This window comes from Pristiophorus japonicus, chromosome 2 (genome assembly GCF_044704955.1).
Source record: "Pristiophorus japonicus isolate sPriJap1 chromosome 2, sPriJap1.hap1, whole genome shotgun sequence".
In the NCBI taxonomy this organism is placed as follows: domain Eukaryota; kingdom Metazoa; phylum Chordata; class Chondrichthyes; family Pristiophoridae; genus Pristiophorus; species Pristiophorus japonicus.
In genome coordinates this window covers 46,926,989-46,946,746 of record NC_091978.1, presented here as the reverse complement: position 1 = coordinate 46,946,746, position 19,758 = coordinate 46,926,989, and the positions used below count along the sequence as shown (strand labels likewise).

At 43.6% G+C, this 19,758-nt stretch overlaps 1 protein-coding gene across 5 annotated transcripts in view; it reads right to left on the bottom strand.

Annotated features, from left to right (window-relative positions):
* Positions 1-19,758, bottom strand: part of ark2n (arkadia (rnf111) N-terminal like PKA signaling regulator 2n) — a 95,886-nt gene that overhangs the window by 36,569 nt on the left and 39,559 nt on the right. The gene's annotated exons all lie outside the window — the stretch shown is intronic.

The following is a 19,758-nucleotide window of genomic DNA, read 5'->3' as shown; positions in this document are numbered from 1 at the left end:
TTAGTCTCTTGTAAATTACCAAAGGGAATACTCCCTTTTAAAAAATGTTTAAATTTGATTAAATACATTGTAGGGGAAAAGCAACCATCGTTTTAACACTTTGCTGCATTTTGCCACTCCTCGTTAGTAGCCATTTTTTAAATCAGTACTGAGACTCATCTACTGTGTTAAAATGTACATTTACAAAATGGAATTTATAACTGTAGTACAATTGGACAGGGAAAGGAAATTTAACTACTGCACATAACATGGAGAATGATTTTTAGCACTGACTGTAGAAACTAAGTCAAGAATTAAAAAAAAACAGGGGACTTAAATGTTTTATTAAATTTACGTCATATCGATTAACTACAGAAATGTGCTGCAGACATAGTTTGGTGGTTTAAGTTCAGCTTCAGGTTTCCTGTAACTCTCAAAAGCAAATGACTAACTTCCACACACTGCATAAACATTCAGGTTACTACACTGTCCCATCCACTGGGACACGCAAAGGATATCTGCTGCGATTTTTAAGATGTGGATGTTACCATCAGTTTTGAAAAATACGATCAAGACTCTGCCTCAAAAATAGTTACAACTAAGATAAGAGACTTCAGTTATCTCAGCGCTGGTGGCAATTTACTACAAAAACACACCTTCGGTCATTTCTGGCCAGAATGGGCGCGCTTCCACAACGGCTGCATCCCCGGTCAGCATTCCAAACTAGTAGCAGGAAGCTGCCAGTGCCTGGCTAAATGCTTACATTCCTTGGGCCCAAGTTTCCACACGATAAAAAACGGGTGCCCCTCCAAGCTGGGCACCCGTTTTTCGCGCCTAAAAAAAAAAATGGCGATTCTGGAGCGTTCTGCAGCTCCTTGTCTGCCTGGCGTGGCGCCCAGGGGGGCGGAGCCTACACTCGCGCCGATTTTGTAAGTGGGAGGGGGCGGGTACTAGTTAAATTAGTTTTTTTCCTGCCGGCAACGCGTTCGCGCAGTGTGAAAAAAACATTGGCACTCGGCCATTTTTGTAGTTCTTAGTAGCTGTTTAATTTTTGAACATTTTTTAAATAAAAGCACATTGCCATCAGCACTTACAGCCTTCTCACTGTCTCCCCCCCCCCCCGCGGGAAGAACGGGTGCCTCCTCCCCCCCCGCGGAAAAGAACGGGCGCCTCCTTCCCCCCCCCCGCGGGAAGAACGGGCGCCTCAGGCTGACTGCAGCATTCTCCCTGCCTGAAGCACTTTCACACAGGTAGGAAGATGGTTTATTTAATCTTTTCTTTGCTTATAAATGTTTATTCAGGTTGGATTTATTTGTATAATATTTGTAGAAGTAAAAATAAGGAATTATTGTAGAATTTAATGACTTCCCTTCTCCCCCACCGCTCCCCTCCCCCCCCCCACCTTGTTTTGGACGCCTAATTTGTAACCTGCGCCTGATTTTTTAATGTGTAGAACAGGTTTTTTCAGTTCTACAAAAATCTTCACTTGCTCCATTCTAACTTAGTTTGGAGTACGTTTTCACTGTGGAAACTTTGAAATCAGGCGTCAGTGGCCGGACTCGCCCCCTTTTGAAGAAAAAATTCTGTTCCAAAGTAGAACTGTTCTACCTGACTAGAACTGCAGAAAATAAAATCTGGAGAATTGCGATTTTTAAGATAGTCCGTTCTCCACCAGTTGCTCCTAAAAATCAGGCGCAAATCATGTGGAAACTTGGGCCCAAAATTTCCAGCACTAGAAGTGACCAAGCCACCAAACTCTGTCTGCAGAAAATACTGTTTCCCATCCACAGTTACAGAAAAGCAGATGAAAAACACAAACCTTTTTTTCCACATTCTTTTATTAATGTGTTTTGTGCTCTTAAAATCTGCATAAAGTTTTTTTCTTATGATCATTACTAAAAGATCAATCTGGAGCATAGTCCCCAACTGTCAGCTCTCCTCTACCACCACAGCATGCTGGATGTAGAGAATTGCTCATTTTGTTTCTAATTTTATTTACTGTCATGAATTTGCCATAATGGGGTCTTATTCTTCTAGACAGAACACTTTTTGCATATTTAAAGTGTGGCTACTGGGGTTAGATCTCATTTCCTGCACAGAATAATGTTGCTTCTTTGTGTCCATGAGCTCACGTTCTTAACCAAGAGATAAGGCATGGTAATCCAAGAGACATGAGTAAATAAACAGAGCATTTTTATGTTATGAATAAGATAAATAAACCAAGACAAATGTACTAGGAATGATAACCTGAAAAGGTTTAGCTCTTTTGCTAATGAACCCAGTACAGTCCAAATCCAAGCAGGTCAACGGGACTTAAAGGATAGTCCAAATCTGTGCCATGGGCCTTTCCGACATTGGAGAGCAGCAACAAGGATGCAAGTCCTCTACAATATTATGGCCGAAGCAGCACCAGAAAAGCTGCTCGTATTTCAGCCAAACAACCACCTCTCCACGCTGGGAACACAAGAGATGCCACAGTTGTACCATAACATTCTGCAGCAAGTCCCAGCGACAAATTAATCATACACAACTTCTGCCTGTGGAACTCCCTCCAGGCAGTGTCGTCACTTGGGACTGTGTCTTTCATATGTAGAAGTTCAAATGCAAAGTTAACTATCAGTTGCTGAATCAGGGCTGTCAGAGCATGCATTAAGCTACAGATATTCAGTGACTTGAACACTGGTACAATTCCTCCAAGTCCTCTGTGTTCCCATCAATCACCAGGGTCAGACATCTGCCCTCTTTACAGTTGTCTTCAGCTGCACCCTGCTATGCCACCTAATATACAAAAAAAGCAGAAAAAAAATCTCAAACTTTGGCCTTTATATTATGGCCAAGCTATCAAAAAATATAAAAGCTTTCTCATCTGTGACTGATCACTGGTTTTGGCCTTTGATCAGAAAATCTGGTACTTAACATTCAATTAAAAGGATTTTTTTTGTTGCAAAAATTCAAAATAGGATTCAATATAAACAGACCAGTTTAATCTCCATTTAATGAACTTTCTCAGTAATTCATAGAATGATAGACGTTTACAGCACGGAAGGAGGCCATTTTGACCCATCATGTTCGCGCCGGCCAACAAGAGGCTATCCAGCCTAATCCCGCTTTCCAGCTCTAGGTCTGTAACCCTACAGGTTACGGCACTTCAAGTGCACATCCAAGTACTTTTTTAATCTGGTGAGGGTTTCTGCCTCTACCACCCTATCAGGCAGTGAGTTCCAGACCCCCACAACCCTCTGCGTGAAGAAATTTCCTCTCAAATCCCCTCTAAACCTTCTACCAATTACTTTAAATTTATGTCCCCTCTGCTAAGGGAAATCGGCCCTTTCTATCCACTATATCTAGGGCCCTCAATTTTATACACCTCAATGAGGTCTCCCCTCAGCCTCCTCTGTTCCAAGAAAACAAACGTAGCCTATCCAATCTGTCCTCATAGCTACGATTCGCCACTCCCACCAACATCCTCGTAAATCTCTGCTGTACCCTCTTCAGTACAATCACGTCCTTCCTGTAATGCGGTGACCAGAACTGCACGCAGTACTCCAGCTGTGGCTTAACCAGTGTTTTATACAGTTCAAGCAGAACCCCACCCCTGCTTTTACTTTCTCTGTCTCGGCTAATAAAGATAAGCATTCCGTATGTCGTCTTAACCACCTTATCCACCTGGCCTGCTTCAGGGATCATGCACTCCTTTGTTCCTCAACACTTCTCAATGTCCTACCATTTAATGTGTACTCCCTTTCCTTGTTAGTCCTCCTCAAATGTATTACCTCACACTTCTCTGGATTAAATTCCATTTGCCACTGTTCTGCCCACCTGACCAGTTGATTGATATCTTCCTGCAGTCCGCAGCTTTCTTCTTCATTATCAACCACACAGCCGATTTTCGTATCATCTGCAAACTTTGTAATCATACCCCCCTATATTCAAATCTAGATCATTGATGTATACCGCAAAAAGCAAGGGACCTAGTACTGAGTTCTGCAGAACCTCACTGGAAACATCCTTCCAGTCACAAAAACACCCATTAACCATTATCCTTTGTTTCCTACCTCGGAGCCAATTTTGGATCCAACTTGCTATTTCCTCTTTAGCTTCGCTTAAGAGCCTGGGATACATTTCATCTGGGTCTGGGGATTTATCCACTTTCAAAGCTGTAAAACCCCTTAATACCTCCTCTCTCACAATGTTTATTTCATCTAATATTTCACAGTCCTCCTCCTCGATAGCAGTGTCTTTTGTGAAAACAGATGCAAAGTATTCATAAGAACCATACCCACATCTTCCACCTCCACACACAGATTACCCTCATGGTCTCTAATAGGCCCAACCCTTTCTTTAGTTATCCTCTTGCTCTTATATTTATAAAACATCTGAGTTTTCCTTGATTTTGCTCGCCAAGAATTTTTCATGCTCTCTCTTTGCTTTCCTAATATCCTCTTTAATTTCACCCCTGGATTTTCTATACTCCGAGAGATTCTGCAGTATTTAGCCCTCAGTATGTCATAAGCTTGCCTTTTTTCTTTATCCTACCCTGTATGTCCCTAGACATCCAGGGGGCTCTAGATTTGTTAGTCCCACCTTTTTTCTTTAAGGGCACATATTTGGCCTGAACCCTGCAGATCTCCTCCTTGAACGCCTCTCACTGCTCTGACACTGATTTACCTTCCAGTCCACTGTGGCTAAATCACCTCTCAGCTTAACAAAGTTGGCTTTTCCCCAATTTAGAACTTTTATTCCTAGTCTATCTTTGTCCTTTTCCATAACTACCTTAAATCTAACTGAATTATGGTCACTAGCAACTAAATGCTCTCCCACTGATACCCCTTCCACCTGCTCAGCTGCATTCCCAAAAACGAAATCCAGAATCGCCCCCTCCCGTGTTGGGTTTGATACATGCTGGCTAAAAAAGTTCTCATGAATGCATTTTAGGAATTCTGCACCCTTTATACCCTTCACACTAATTTTGTCCCAATTAATATTAGGATAGTTGAAATCCCCTATTACTGCCCTATAGTTTTTGCACTTCAGTAATTTGCCTACATATTTGCTCTTCTAGCTCCCTCTCAGTGTTTGGGGCAGTGTCAGTGCCCAGCAGTGTGATTGCACCTTTTTTGTTTTTCAGTTCAACCCATATGGCCTCGTTTGATAATCTCTCTAACATATCATCCCTCCTCACAGCTGGAATAGTTTATTTAATCAATAACCCCCTCCATTTTCACCCCCTCGCTATCCCGTCTGAAAATCCTGTAACCAGGAATGTTGAGCTGCGATACCTTCCCCTCTTTTAGCCATGTCTCTGTAATAACTATATCATACTCCCAAGTGTCTACCTGTGCTCTCAACTCATCCGCCTTATTCGCCAAAATTTTCCAAAATCTCACTCCCTCGCTGATTCATTTGCAAAATGTAGTCTGTAACTAAGTAGATAAGATCCCAGATTTTATTCCTAGTCTGCCCCAAGACGTGAAAAAAAAATCCGGAACCAATGGGCCATCAGTTTAAATAAATCAACGTGACATACAACTGAACAGACTTTTCCAGCTATTATCACTTTAGTTCCTGCACAAATGCAGGCAGACAAATAAATCTATGGACAAAACCAAGTTACAGTCCTTCAAAATTTGATACATCAACTTCAGTTACATTATTATGGAATCACTCTTTATTCCAACCAGTGATTGTGCCCTACACCCAGTCTGAAGGCTAACTTGACTCATCTGTCATCACACATGGTTCGCCAGGAAAACAGTCAGGAACACCTAAATGTTGTCTGCTCTCTGAGGAAAAGGTCAGGCCTTGAAGATATGCCAATAAATATTTGATTAGTGCTCTGCTAGAATATATCTTTTGAAATAGTTTAAAAGGAACCTTCCAGAATGCAGAAATGTCCAAATCCTAATATGGAAAGACAGAGCAAGAAAAACACATCCGAGATCTCAATTGAACCTCAGAAAAGATATGGCAACCATTGGAAGTGTTGCAACAGATTCAAACTGAATCTATAGACCGAGATATAGAATAGCACCTTTCTATACATTTGTGAACATGCCAACAAAAATCTTCTGAAATATGTTTTGGAAAGCAGTGACAACAGTCACAACCTCAGCAATTTTACAAATACCAAACTCAAGACACCAACTCAAAGTCTAAAAACATGGTGGTTCAGCATGGTACCTTGATTCAGAGGGATTTTAGCCATTAAACAAAATCTCTGTCTATAAACATTATGCCTATATACAGCAAGTGGAGGAGACGTAATGCCTAAATATAGCGTTTGTTGTGCAGGATCTCATATCATGAGTGTATTACCTACATTTATTGTATTTTGGTAGTGCCAGTTACTGAACCCAACCTTGATTCTATAGCTTCTGGGTTGTGTAGGATATTGCAACACCAATTAGCTTCAGGGGTACAGTGACCTCAGTTGATCAACCTGGCTCAGTTGGCAGTATTCTCCCCAGAGTTAGAAGATTATGGGTTTAAGCCCTACTTCAGGAACTGAGCACCAACATTTTGATGCAGTACTGATAGTGAACTGCAATACCTTTGGCTGAGGCAGTAAACTGTTCTGGTGGACAAAGGTGACATAATTCAAAGAAAAGTGGGGAATTCTCCCACTGTCCTGCTCTACATTCTTCCCTCAACCAACACCACCAAAAACAGATCATTTATCTCATTTGTTGTTTGTGGAGTCCTGCTGTACATAAAATGGCTGTAACATTTGCCTATATAGCCCTCATCACCCTTCAAAATAATTAATTTAATGGAAAGCACTTCGAGATGTTTGAGAGACATGGCAAGTAAAATGCTTGCAATGCTCATTCCTTTTTCTGGATCTCCCGAATGCTGACATACAGATCTCTGCAGTGCTGCCTTGGGGGAGTCCCATGCCAAGATCAGGTGCTTACAAAGAGTCATCCCAGAGTACTCTCACCAACTAGTAGCCCATTTTAGAGCAACATTGACAGAAACCTGGGAGCAGCTCTCAGCCATCTCTAACCAAAAATGGTCCATAGGATCGAAAAACTGAGGAGCATTGGAGAAAAAAATTATTTTAATTCTACAGCAGTCAAATGTCTTGGATGCAACACAATTTCCCTGCCTCAACATTGACAGGCTCAAAACCATAGTCTCCCTTGTAACCAGACTGTTTGCAATCTTGGCTTCCTGCTCAGCTTTAAATCTCAAAAACCACTGCATTACCAAGCCCACTTACGTCCAACTCTAGCACAGCGGACACCCTTGTACCTTTATCACCTCTTGACTTGACTACTCTTAACGCTCTCCTTGCTGGGCCTCGCATCCTACACCCTCCATAGACTTCAACTTGATCTACACTCTGGTACATGTGTCTGACCCACACTAAGTCCTGATCATCTATCACCCCTATCATACACTTGCTCCTGGTCCCCCAAAGCATTAAATGCAATTTTTTGTCATGATCTACAAATCCTTCCATGGCCTTACCTCACCCTATTCCTGAAATCTCTTCCAGCAGTATCACCCTTCCTAATCACTGTGTTCCTCTGTTTCTAGCCTTCTATGCATCTCTCCCATAGTTCATCCCACCCATGGTTGTAGAGCTTTCAGCCACTTCTCTTTAGAAATCCCTTACTAAGCCTATTTGCCCTTTTCTCTTTCAAAATCTCAAAACACTAATGCATAGATGCCAACCACATGCATTTGGAGTAGACAACATGCTTTTTTAACCTGTGACCACTCTATCACATAGTGCCTCATCAAATTGTGTTTTCAGTTCTAAAATAACTGTTACTTCATAGAGAACACAATTTGCCGCTTCTGCGCATGTGGAAATCATGCATGCACAGAAATTTGACAGAGTTGGAGCCAGAAACATGATTTTAAGAGGCACACTGCCTCTTATTTACAAAGTATTTACAGCACATAAAACAGGCCTTTCAGCCCAACCAGTCCATGCCGATGTTTATGTGCCACACGAGCCTCCTCCCATCCTTCATCTAATCCCATCAACATATCCTTCTATTCCTTTCTCCCTCATGTGCTTATTATCTAATTGCCCCTTAATGCATCAATACTATTTGCTTTAACTACTCCTTGCGGCTGTGAGTTCCACATTCTAACCACTCTCTGGGTAAAGAAGTTTCTCTTGAATTCTCTAATGGATTTATTAATGTCTATTCTAGACTTATTGACCCCTAGTTTTGGTCTCGCCCGCAAGTGGAAACATCTTCTCTACATCTACTCTACTAAACCCATTCATAATCTTAAAGATCTCCTCATGCCTCAGTCTTCTCTTTTCTAGAGAAACAAGCCCCAACCTGTTCAATCTTTCAGTAAACTAGGTGTATAGCACAGTAAATCAACTAGAGCAAGTTTTAGTCAATTTTCATAACCAACACACTGGACCACAATTCTATTTTTAGGTTTGAAATATAGCATCGTGATTTTGTTGATTGTCCCCCACATAATTCCTAGAAAGTTATTTGACTGGCGCTGGGTACCTCTTTCTATATTAACGAGACTCATGATAGACAGGAACACTGCCCTCCTCTTCCCAGCTCAAGCACATCATCTTTTGTTCAGTTAATGAAATATGTAGAGGACGATCAATACAGGAGATTTTGTCTTTAGCTTGGGGAACCTCAACATTTTCAAAAGGCTTGAGTTTGCTACCCAAAGTCTGCCTATCCTCCCACTGTACACCTCTCCAACAACCCTGAGCTTAGGTCACCAAAAGACCGTGCACCTACTGTCACAGAGTAGTGCGACATTTTTAAAGGCACTCACCTTTGTTGCTGTGGTTCCAGCCACAAGCAACAGCTGCTCATTTCATGGTTCCATGATGGTGGGAAATGGTGCACAAACCAATGGACATTTTGTTCCTTTTTTTTAACGTTTATGAACTGTGACATACTCTTGCTATTTAGTGAATTAACACAAGATGGACAAGCTCAGCATTCCATTCTATTCGTGTGTATATTTGACAACCCCGTGTTTTGGTCCTCTACTTGCACCACTCGCAAAGTGCCTCCGGCCCTCACCCCATGTTCACCATTCTACAGCGTTGAGTTATCTCTTCTATGCATGCACGATGTTTCAGTGAGAGACAAGAGTCCGTAGTGCATTGTGGATCATTAATTGGGTCCAGGGATTCCTATAGGGAGAGTTTGGAATGTTGGCAGCTTCTGGCTGACTGTCCAGGCCAAACAGACCGATTTTGTTTAATATATTTCTGTTTGAAAAGTTTTAAATCTCTATTCTCCTAGCATTATAGACTAAGTAGAGAGAGAAAGACAAACTTAAATTATTTAACACTGTCTTCACTTTTCACAGTTGTCAACAGTTAGCACTTTGGGAGTGCGATCCTCGTGTCAACATCTGCAACTGAAAACTTGAACTTTTGTTGTCTCCAGGCTAAGTCTCACTCCAAAATATCTTGAAAGTTGTTTGCGTGCATACATGTGAAAAAGTCCAAGTGCCCACCCAAAGTTACATGCACAGTAGTATACACCTTACACAAATTCAGGAGCTTAGTATGCAGGAGACACTCACTGCTGGAGATGTCTCTTGCACCCCACTGTTTTGTACCTGCTCCAAACATATTATTCCAGCCTCTCACCATCTATTCAGCAGCTGACTGACTGCACTACACGTGTTCGGAACATACTCTCTGGCACTGTGTCCATCACTGAAAGCCGGAATTACTTAACAGAAATTTAGTTTTCATGATTCGATTGGAATTGGAGGTAATAAATAAAGCATGGAACTGAGTGTCTGGGGTCCCAGTTATAGTGCAGGGAATGCTGGCCACTATTTTACCATCACACACTCTCAGCCCGCACTTACCCAATTTTTCCTGCATCTAGTCGATAAATTTCAACTTTTGTCTACTTCAGTTCCCCCCCAAATAATACTGATTGAATTTCTAAGTATAGCTGCAGCTCAAGTTATAAGTTCATATGTCTTTTGCTCTCCCAGGTGAGGCCATGCTGTTAACAGTGAATTGGGGGATGTGATCCCAAGGGAATTTAATTTATTCAGTCACTTTGAAGCATTGGCCTTAGTCCTAAGCCTTCACTCGGGTTTTATTTTCAGATGTGTGCTATTTTTTTTTTAAGTGTCAATGATTTGGGGTTATGTCACCAAGTTTTGTAGATCAGCATACAGGCTACCCATCTGGTTCAGCATCAGTTTTCCTTACCCCTATCTCTGAAGCACTATGGGGCATTTCTTATGTTAAAAAGCACTACATAAATTAAAGTTGTTGATATTATGATGGTGCCTATAGTTGAATTAACAACTGCACTAAATTAATACCATGAACAATTTCACATAGATAGTTGAACTTTAAAAAGACACTGGCACAACTCTCAAAGTGTTACCTCAAAATAGAAGTATTTAATTGAACGAGCCTTTGATCACAAAAGCTTGCCAGAGAGGGAGAAGGGAAGATAGGAGAACTCTTAATACTAATCAAAATGTATAATGCATCAGAAATTACAATCGTGACCAAACTAAACTACATCTGTGTCCAGATATATTTTAGAAACCCCAATTCCTGGGAAAAATAGCTTTGTTACAGTATGTGTACTGTAGACTTGGGAGACTTATTGGACTAATAAATGTCATCTTGGCTTAGTTGTTTGCACGATCAAGTGGGTAATTTTAACCTCCAAAAATGGGTGGGTTTGGTCAGCTAGAAGATTAAAATGTGAACAATCCGAAACAGGAGCCCAACCCGCCTCGAACCCGCTCACTTCCGGTATCAGCTCTCAGGACACAGGTTGGTCATTGAAACCTTTTAAAGAGGCTGCATGCTTCCATTTTTAACTCGTGTTGGCCGGACTTTCCGGGCCTCAGGAAAGCCGCCAGGAAACGGGAGAAAGGCCTGATACAGCATTGCTTGAAGGCCAAGAGAAGCGGGAGTGTTTCCTCTTGGCCCAACAAGGTTACCCGAAACCACTTACCACCATCATGATCTCCCCCCGATATGAACCACTTCCCCATCACCCACTGGCGATCACGGATCCCGATCTTCCCAACACCCCTCATCTCTGACATCCCTTAGATCTCTCCCCGACACTGCCCCCTCGCCCCCCCCCCCACAATCTCAGACCTCCCCCACACCCAACAACCACAAAACTTACCTGATCCTCGGCTGCGCCATTTTCTGGTGAATTTCCCCACCCGACAGGCAGTCTGTCAATCAGGCTGGCTTCTGGGCGGGGAATCTGTTTTAAAGAAATACGTACACCGTGGAGTTTGCATTCAGGGAAACATGCACCATCCATAACTCCTCCCCCGCCCACTCTGAAACTATACCCCAGTGACTATCAGGGCCCCAAGAGTCAGATTTTGGATTCAAACCCCACTCCAGGACATTAGTTACGCTGGAGCTTATGCCCTTCAGAAGACACATTAAACCAACCTCCATTTATTAATGACAGAAATCCCACAACAATAATCAAAGACGGAATTCTTCCTGATAATAAGCTTTGCAGGCATATTGTGAACCGAAAGGCAACAAAGTCTAGAGAAATTATTCTGATCCCAGGTTGTTCATATAAATTAGTAACAGCACAAGTCCCAGCTCCTGAAACATTTCATTCTCCCTTACCCCGTACCAAACAGAGGTATCCCAACTAGTACCCAAAGCTGCCTATCTGTTCTAACTCATTTCGTATCCATTCACAGGTTTTACCATGAACTCCTGGTACTTTTTACGGTTAAATAATGGCCTGGCATGCAGAGCCTTATCAAGGTTTTTTCTTCTCTTGTCCTCGATAGTACATTAATTCGGGCAGGCACACATCATTCCAGGGTTCAGATTTCAAATGACACAGGAGAACTACTCAAGTTGCCTCATATGAAGTGCATCAGGAAACAGAAGTAACTCATCAAAGTAATTGATTTGATACAGGTTTGAGATCATGTCCAATCTATTTATACATTAGAAAGAAGACTTGAATTTATATAGCACCTTTCATGACCACTGGACGTCTTGAAAGCGCTTTACAGCCAATGGAGTACTTTAGGAGTGTAGTCATTGTTGTAATTAGTTACAAAAAGTTCCTCATTACCACCATGTTTCTTATTAAAAAGAAACCTTGTAATGTGAGAGTGAAAGTGAGAAGGAACAGAAAGCAAATCATGCAGGAGTCATGGAGGACAAATTATGAAGTAAAATATCAGACGAAAAAAGGAGGGAGGGTGCGAGGGCGCCGGGAGGGTGTGAGGGCCAAATGGGCAGAAACAAACACACCATAGTATAAAACTGCAAGTATAAACTGGGTCTTGGAGGGTCATGTCCTGCCCCGGACACCTGCTCCCTTGACTGAGAACCAACAAGACAAAAGTTTTTTTTACAAACTGATAGATTAAATGTTTTACTATTCACATCTGCCCCTTGTTTGAAATTGCTGTGCCATTTGCACATAAATAACACCGAGTGCCATTAGCCTCACTATTATTTTGACAGCTTCTGATTACTGGCAAATAGAGAATTTCTTTCCACCCATCTCACTGATAGACCATCAACATTGGAAGAACACAGATGATTGAAACCAGCAAACAAAACTCCCCATTGTCAATCTGTTCAAAATAAACTCTGAAGCAAACAAAACAAGACATTTAAATTAGTATAGAGTATTACAATGACCTGCATTCATTTAACATAGAAAAATGGCCCAACTGGTGAAAGAAAAGCACCAAAGGTTGGTTAAAAGTTGGATTTTGTGCAAGATATTAACTGAGCAGAGGGAGGCGGAGGAGCAGAGGTGTTTAGGGAGGGAACTGCAGAGAGCAGGACCAAGTGGGTGAAAGTACAAACATTAATTTGTGTGGCAAAGAGAGTCAGAAAGAAAGAGGGACAAAGCTGTGGAGAAATATAAACATGATAAGAATTTTAAATTAGAGACGTTGAAGGTCCAGGAGTATGTCGATAAAGGCGGGATGAAGTGCAAAGCGGGATTTGGTGCAGTATAGGATATAAGCTGACTTTTGTAGAGCGCAGTGAATGCGTGGCCAGCAAGGAGGTGACAAAGGTATTGATGAGCAGCAAATGGGCTTCAGCAGGAACAGAGGCAGGCTATGTTAGGGACATGGAAGTTGTCAGTCTTGGCAATGGAGAGGACGTGGAGTTGCAAGCTCATCTATTATGCAACAGATGTTGTCTGAATATCACGAAAGATAAATCTTAGATCTGAGCACTTTAGAGACGAAAACATGTTGGAGAAAAACAAAATATCTAGAAATAAGTTACTAAACCAGATTATGACCTGGCAGTAGTTTACAACTGTAACCCGAGACAGAGAGATTTAATTATGATTGAGCTCACTTGCCAGTATCGTCTATATATTAAAACAGAATATTGTTCACAACATTTTAAAAGTATACGCTCCTGGATACAATATAGGAAGCAGTTTAATGACTTTAGTAGGGCAGGAAAGTTGAGAGCAATGGTTCATTCACCTATATCCTGACGTGCGGATCACCCCAACCCTCTCACTATGCCTTCTCAAACCTACTCCAGCAATCACTCCTCACTCCTTGCAGATACACCCATCCCTCTCTGCCCAAGTACAGGTTGGACCTCTCTGGGCTGGCACCATTGGGACCTGACCGGTGCCGGACCAGAGAATTTTCCAAACCACGGGAGGTCAACTGGTGACAATGCTGCTGACAACAACCCAGTCGTGTTCTGCACATGCTCTACGCAGAAGCTTACTGCGCAGCATTTAGTCATCCAGAATCACTGTTTTTTTAAATCCTCAGGCCCAGATTCAGCGCCTCAGTCAACCGCCTGCCCTTCCCCGGCCCGCTTACCTCAATGAACCCCAACACCTCAACAAACCACATACATACACACACAAAAGAAAACGAGATCGGAGACGCCGACCCTTACCCATGATCCTATTCCCGGCGCCAGTCTGTGTGTAAGCCGCGAGCAGAGCCTGACTGGTGGAAGTAGCAGCCTCCTTGCACCGAGACACACACACAACAACCCCCCCCAAGACCACAGCAGCCCACACACACACAGCAGTTTTTGCAGCGTGGTGTGTGCGATGGATCCTGAGGCGGAGAATCAGAGCCTGCCTCCCTCACCGACCCCACAGCCCAGCCCCGGGCAGGTCAGAGCACTTTGCACAACGCAGACACTACCCCCCACCCCCACCCCAACACACCCGCTCCCCCCAACCCATCTCAACCCCAACCCCCAAGAGACAGCGAACTGCAGGCAGCGCCATTGTGCAATATGCGCGCACTCTGTGTCTGTGGCTCCTGCTCACAGCCTGTGGGCATGGTCCCCAGCACCAGCAGAACCCGCACTAACTGAGCCGCTCCAGCCAATTGCCGCAGACACACTGCAGCAGCACCCCGGCCCAGCCCAGCTGGCTGCAACACCGCTTAAAGGGGCAGTCCACGACGGGACTAATGCCAGACCAGAGATGTTTCCGGACTAGAGAGCTACAAACTGTATTTCTTCACATTCCTATACCTCGACCCACCACTGACACTCACCCTCATCCTTATACAATGTCGCACTTCTCCCTCAACAAATGCTCTCCAACCATCCGTTCAACCAATGGCATAACTCTCACTCAAAGGTCTCTTCATTCCTCCTTACAGGAGAGCACAGAACCAGAGGGAGACACGAGGTACCTGAGGTAGACCTCCACATATCTTACAGTTAACAAGTGCAGAGGAGGCGGTGCTGAAAATAAGTGGAATCTCGTCATGCCTGGCCGTGGGAGATGGGAAGCTCCCAGCTACCTAGTGACAGAATTAAATATTGGCACATGCCAATGGCACACAACACTCTCATGTTGATTTGATGACAACAGAGAGTCAAATATGATCGTGTGCATAATGACAACGTCAAACTTTCTTGCCTTGACAGTACTTATTCATGTCTTTTATCTCCCACAGGGCCTTCACGCGTCCTGCAGGAGGTTGCCCAGCTGGCTGCCACCGACTCCTCAGAGGAAGTCAATCCCTCGGAGGATGCACTGTCACAGGACTCGTGCATCAGCTCAGATACTCTCACTTTGGTGAGACCAGTATTACTCTCACAAGTGAGCATGAGAAGATGGTAGAGACATGGGCAGCAGTGGAGAGTCCGCATCGGAGGACGAAGGAGGCTCCAAGTTCAGCTCAGCTGGACGCAGATGCTGTATTTCAGGAGCCGTTGATGAACAGGATAATTCTGAAGCAGCAGCACAGAATGTACGATGTACTGGCAGGCCTTCCAGCCGCAATGTGCACGCTTGCAGAGAGATTGGAGAAGTCCACCTCAAGCATGTGTAGCATGGTGTCGCAGGCCTTTGGAAGAGTGGCCAATGGAAGAGTGGCCAATTGCATGAAACATCAAGCGCAGCAATCACACGAGTGAATACAGGCCTTCATCAATGGCTTGCACACTATGAATGCCACCTTAAATAGGATGACTGATAATTTAGCCGTGGCCGTTCAGTGCCCCACTGATCTGTAGCAAAGTATTCTCCAGCTTATTGTTAGCTGGACCATGAGAGGGGTGATGGTGAAAATATACATGGAAGTGAAGGCTCCACTCAAAGCAGTTCCACTTCTCACCCATTGCCACCCACTCTCCCCACCCCACCAGTGCCCCGCATGCACCCTTGTGTCCTGATAGTCGGCAAGTCTGCCCCTGCACAGGTGCAAGTGGAGCAGTCTTCAGCGGGCCCTCAGAGGCTCCAAAACCCAGAGGACATCGCAGTTTGTCAGGGCAGGGCAGGGCAGCCTGCCTTTACCTCTGCTGAAACCACAGGGGTAGTACCGTGTAAAATTGGTAGGAAAAGGAAGAGTAAAGATTTGTAGTCACACAAGGGTGAGTTGCACATTGTTAGAATGTTAAGTTTCTGTTTATGTGTGAGCCACATAAATATGATTGTTTTGCAGCACTTTCACTTCTTGCCCATTCTTGTTTGCTGGCTGGCAAGAGGCCTCTTCAGTTGTGATGATGATGAATGGGAAGACATGAATTGATATCGAGCAATGGGGGACTGTGAAAGGGAGGGTTGATTGCTTGCAGGACTGCTTTGTGTTAGTGGCAGATGGGGGTCAAAAGTGGGTTTTGTGTGAGGTTGGTAGACGGGTGCACTGGTGGAACCAAAGTAAACCTCGCAATAATGACTGCATCCTGGGCAGCAATGTGCACCACTGGTGGTGCATTGTCTGCATCAACTTCCGCCTCCTCCTCCAGCTCCTCTGAATCATCCGAGGAGGCTGTGTTCTGCTCTGTTCCTCCCGCATGTCCAAACCTCATTGCTGCACAATGTTGTGCAGAGCGGAACACACCATGACCATTGTGGAAACCCTTGGCTGGTGCATAATGACGGGTGCCACCAGTAGCTGTCAAAGGCACCAGCGAATTCAATTTTTTTGCCTCTACATCTTTCCTGAGCTCTGCCGGAGACATTTGCAGGAACTTGCAGGCACACAAATGCATTCGACAGGTGACTGCTTATTTTTCAGGGCCGACACTTATGTCAACTTCTCCTACAATGACGCCAGTCAGAATGAACGGACGCTCAGGTTGGTTTCCCACAGATGCAGGTGTCAATGACTGATCTTTTCCTTAGAACTTTCCAAATTTGAGACTTGAATTTTAATAATTAAAAATACCCAACAGGTCACAATGGCGCCACACTAGGTGAGATACCAACAGTCTGGGCGCCTATTCTGAAATGGAAGCCAAGGCGAGAAAGATCAGGTTAATAAAATTATGCTTAAAACATAGAAACATAGGAAATAGGTGCAGGAGTAGGCCATTCGGCCATTCAATAAGATCATGGCTGATCATTCACCTCAGTACCCCTTTCCTGCTTTCTCTCCATACCCCTTGATCCCTTTAGCCATAAGGGCCATATCTAACTCCCTCTTGAATATATCCAATGAACTGGCATCAACAACTCTCTGCGGCAGGGAATTCCACAGGTTACCAACTCTGAGTGAAGAAGTTTCTCCTCATCGCAGTCCTAAATGGCTTACTCCTTATCCTAAGACTATGACTGAATAATGGGCTCTCGTCTGAAATTAAACTTACTACATTGATCACAGCTTCATAGTTTCTTGTCATAGAAACATATAAAATGATGACTGGACTGGACAGGTTAGATGCAAGAAGAATGTTCCCAATGTTAGGGAAGTCCAGAACCAAGGGTCACAGTCTAAGGACAAGGGGTAAGCCATATAGGACCGAGATGAGGAGAAACTTTTTCACCCAGAGTGGTGAACCTGTGGAATTCTCTACCACAGAAAGTTGTGGAATCCAGTTCGTTGGATATATTCAAGAGGGAGTTAGATGTGGCCCTTACGGCTAAGGGGATCAGGGGGTATGGAGAAAAAGCAGGAATGGGGTACTGAAGTTGTATGATCAGCCATGATCATATCGAATGGCGGTGCAGGCTCGAAGGGCCGAATGACCTGCTCCTGCACCTATTTTCTATGTCCCCTGGTTCTGAACTTCCCCAACATTGGGAACATTCTTCCCGCATTTAACTTGTCCAGTCCCGTCAGAATCTTATACGTTTCTATGAGATCTCCTCTCATTCTTCTAAACTCCAGTGAATAAAGGCCCAGTTGATCCAGTCTCTCCTCATATGACAGTCCAGCCATCCCTGGAATCAGTCTGGTGAACCTTCGCTGCACTAGCTCAATAGCAAGAATGTCCTTCCTCAGATTAGGAGACCAAAACTGAACACAATATTCCAGGTTAGGCCTCATTAAGGCCCTGTACAACTGCAGTAAGACCTCCCTGCTCCTATACTCAAATTCCCCAGCTATGAAGGCCAACATACCAGTTGCCTTCTTCACCGCCTGCTATACCTGCATGCCAACTTTCAATGACTGATGAACCATGACACCCAGGTCTCGTTGCACCTCCCCTTTTCCTAATGCCGCCGCCATTCAGATAATATTCTGCCTTTGCGCTTTTGCCCCCAAAATGGATAACTTCACATTTATCCACATTATACTGCATCTGCCATGCATTTGCCCACTCACCTAACCTGTCCAAGTCACCCTGCAGCCTCTTAGCGTCCTCCTCACAGCTCACACCGCCACCCAGTTTAGTGTCATCTGCAAACTTGGAGATATTACACTCAATTCCTTCATCTAAATCGTTAATGTATATTGTAAAGAGCTGGGGTCCCAGCACGGAGCCCTGCGGCACTCCACTAGTCACTGCCTGCCATTCTGAAAAGGACCCGTTTATCCAGACTCTCTGCTTCCTGTCTGCCAACCAGTTCTCTATCCACGTCAGTACATTACCCCCAATACCATGTGCTTTGATTTTGCACACCAATCTCTTGTGCGGGACCTTGTCAAAAGCCTTTTGAAAGTCCAAATACACCACATCCACTGGCTCCCCCTTATCCACTCTGCTAGTTACATCCTCAAAAAATTCAAGATTCATCAAGCATGATTTCCCTTTCATAAATCCATGCTGACTTGGACCGATCCTGTCACTGCTTTCCAAATGCGTTGCTATTTCATCCTTAATGATTGATTCCAACATTTTTCCCACTACTGATGTCAGGCTAGCTTAACAGTTTAAGAACATTGGAAAACAAAACTATGGTGCTTTTAATTGTGGAGTATGGCCCCTTTGGGGCTATTCCAAGAGCTGCTGCTTTTCTGAAAATGAACATGAAAATCTAAGAGGTGGTATTTTATTACAGAAGACATCGGAAATACAGGCAACTCTCAATTATCCGGGTCCCTCGGGGATTGGGCTATGCTGGGTAAACGATCTCTCCGTTAGAGCGATTGACATTATAAAGTTAAAACCTGATGCCTTCCCGGGCCGAAAGGACTCCAATGTCAGCTGCCCGATGCTTTCCCGGGGCCGATATTTTAAATCCCGTTACAATGGTTTACCATTGGATCCGTGTGCGGATAATCGAGAGTTGCCTGTAATTCACTTTTGAAAATGTACACTCCATAGAACCACAGAGGTTTACATAAAAGGGGACCATTCAGCCTATCAAGTCTTTGCTAAAGCCACGCAAAACTAATTTTGTGGACCTACTCTCTTCCCATAAGCTAAACATTAACCTGCTGTTTCTCTTTTCAGGTGCTACCAGACCTGCAATGTGTTTGCAATATTCTGCTTTTATTTCATCTTTCCAATATTTTCCCTTTTTCATTGACATTTTCATTTCAGTCCATGTCGACAGAAATGTGTTGAATTCACATCAGCCTTGCCATCATCTAATGGGATGCATTGAAAAATAAAAGGTAAAGACTGAGAACTCAATGTCAGTCAACCTGCTCGTCAGCCCCATTCCCCAACCCCTAATCACAAGAAAACTCCACAGTGTGCTGTCTCAAACAAGAGCCCTACTGAGAATGAAAGATCCTGCTGTTCTTTTTGGATTGTGTACATTCCTAGAGAGGAGAGTCTATAGTGAAAAACAAATAAAAGCAACACTAATATGTAATACAACTACAAAGTAATTAATAGTGACAAGAATTTCATATTAAACTTGCACATTATTCTGAAATGGCGCATGTTTAGCTTCTGACCTGTGCCTCCATCTTTGGACAATTCATCTACCAGCATACCTCTCACAACTTTCCCTCCACTGCTTCCAACCAAACATAGCAGTAAAGGCTACTTACAGTCTAAAAAAGCTGTAAAGATACATAGCTCCAGTGATTCAATGTTTTGCAACATCTGGTACCCTTTCAAATGAAAGCTTATTCTTGATAAACATAGGGATGGGTTATATGAATAGTAACACTTGTGTATAGAGATTAGAGCTAAAG